Source organism: Montipora foliosa, chromosome 11 (assembly GCF_036669935.1).
Source record: "Montipora foliosa isolate CH-2021 chromosome 11, ASM3666993v2, whole genome shotgun sequence".
NCBI classification, from domain to species: Eukaryota; Metazoa; Cnidaria; class Anthozoa; order Scleractinia; family Acroporidae; genus Montipora; species Montipora foliosa.
The window spans coordinates 29,012,547-29,015,046 of record NC_090879.1 but is presented as its reverse complement, the minus strand read 5'-3'; the positions used below and the strand labels follow the sequence as shown (position 1 = coordinate 29,015,046).

The window sequence follows — 2,500 nt, the reverse complement described above, 5'->3', positions numbered from 1 at the left end:
TCATGGCAAAAGGACAAACTAATGTTTTCATTATATGGAAAGAACTCAAGTGAGGCCATCGCTACTGTGTGCATGTGATGGATGAAGAACCTTCGCTGATCCACAGCATCAGGAACTTCTTATGCAACACCTAAGCACAGAGAAAAATCTCTGCCCTGGGTGGGAATCGAACCCACGACCTCCGGATTAGATCACCGTTGCTCTACAGACTGAGCTACAAGGCCAGACGGGAGCAGGCCGTGGGAGTTTGAGGACAAATCGGCTCGGCCCAAGCCAAGTACTAAGTGCAAGTGCGTGTTGTCCTAAGTAGCGTGTGTATGTATATATGGAAAGAACTCAAGTGATGGCCTCACTTGAGTTCTTTCCATATATACATACACACGCTACTTAGGGCAACAAGCACTTGAACTAATGTTTTCATTCCTTAACTAAATGATTATCTTCTCAGTTTTGTAACTGATACCCAAGCAAATGTTCCTTCGTGTTCTTAGTCAAGTAAAGGTTGGGAATATACTTTGTGTAAAACGTAAGGAAATGTGAGGTATCGTTGGTGCCACCTAATGTCATCTGGATGATTTTAATCTTTGACTTTGTTCCATCTACTGTTCTCTTAGTTAGTTGTGCACCCTGTTTAGTTGAGGTACCACACCACCCAGAGATGACAAAAATCATGTAGAATGTGCCTTTTTCAAAAAAAGATACTAAAAAGTTCAAAATAATAAAAATGTTTCATTTACAGTAACCGAAAATCCCGATTATACAGCACATTAATTATATATCCTATACTTCAACCAAGTTAAAAATACTAAACTTTACATTTGGAGGGGAACTTTTCTTCCTAATTCATTACTTAGCTCGCTACGTAAAATTAAAAATGCGCTTGCCCCTAAATATCCAAACTATTCGGTTTCTGAACCTGACACAAAGACCTGCACGTTCACCCAGAGGAACTCCGATTTCCGATTGTCTCACGAATATTCGACGACGAAGGCGTACAAAAGGCCTCGGCGAACCGAAGATGGATCACGCACGTGATCGAAAGCGTCATGATTGATAACGGGTTGCTAACAACTTCGATATCGATAACTATGTCGTACTGTATGTAGTTGGGCTGTTTATAGACCCCATGTGGGTGGGGTTCATCAGGAAATCAGATGAGGCCTAGAAAGAAGACAAAACGGAGAATGGATGTCACAACTAATGATCAACACATTTTTTGAAAAGATTAGCTTTTAAGAGGGCTCCAGGGTTCCAGTTCCAACGACGAAAAGAGCAACAACAAATAATTAATATGATAGCAGTATTCTAGATATATCCAAGATTATTAAAAACTGGATCATTGGATAATCAATTCGAGAGTTTTGATTGGCTAAGCCATCATGGGTTATGAGCCATTATACCATGATCTACAAACACGGCAAGCATATGCGTGATTTTTTGGGCCTTTTTATTTTTATTGTAGTCTAGTTTTCTATATTTTGGTGGCGTTAATAAAACAATTATTTCACTCGCGCTTGTTGGATATGAGATGATTATAGCCAACTCGGCGCTACGCGCCTCGTTGGCTATCTATCATCTCATATCCAACGCTCGCTCCTGGAATAATTGTTAAATATATCTGTTATACATGCCAGACTCCCGGCATGTAAATCCTCCAAACAACTTCTATGAAAGGTCAGTCACGCAGGTATTGGCAATGGAGAATAGTATCAGCTTAAGAGGTGTGATCTTGATATAACACCAAATTCTCATGACCACCCAACAAAGAAATCCATTGCACCAGTTAGGAGAAATAACGTTTCGATCGTGGGAATGAAAGGGTTAAGTTAAGAGATGGAAATAAAGATCTACGCTTGCGTGCGGACGTACACTACAAACCTTAATTAAGGGTGCGTTCGATCGACCCTATTCTGGAATAAGAATACGTGGAGTGATGATTTAAAACGGTATAGACCGAATGGACAAATGGCGGCCAAAAAAAAAAAATCTTTTGTTTATGAGCTAATTAGCCTCACTAGCCTCGTTTGCATGGACAAAACACAAAAGAAAGGTTGCTTCATAGCGAGGCTAGTGAGTACATAAACAAAAGAGTACATTTTTGGCCGCCATTTATGCATTCGGTCAACGTCTGGTGTTTTGAAGCAACAAGGATAATAAATATTTGTTTAAAATATCATTTCAGCAGGTGTTTGACAATTTTAATGTGAATCTCCGTAAAAGCGAAGGATTTCTAACTTCTATTCCAAGTATTCCTATTCCGGAATCAATCGAACGCAACCCTAAATTTGGTTATTTCACGTTTTACGTTGCGACGGTGAAAGGACCTTTGTCAACTCGTTATGTCACCTTATTGGGACGGCAAAGATATGTCTTAAAATGAAAAACGCAAGTGCACAGCGTGTAAAGCTAAAGAGATTGATTGCAAACGCCGTACTAAAATTTGCGTTATGCCAAAATGGAAGAAACTCGTTTGATACGATTTCATTTCTTGCGTGTTAGC

General features: G+C 39.7%; 1 protein-coding gene across 2 annotated transcripts in view; it reads right to left on the bottom strand.

The window, feature by feature from the left end:
• Positions 1 to 554: 554 nt before the first annotated feature.
• Positions 555 to 2,500, bottom strand: part of LOC137976019 (uncharacterized) — a 31,198-nt gene continuing 29,252 nt past the window's right edge. The window contains exon 24 of one of the 2 annotated variants that reach the window (XM_068823267.1): positions 555 to 1,161. The gene's annotated coding sequence lies outside the window, so the exon portion shown is untranslated. The remainder of the gene's footprint in view (positions 1,162 to 2,500) is intronic. The other variant, XM_068823268.1, reaches the window with a different exon arrangement.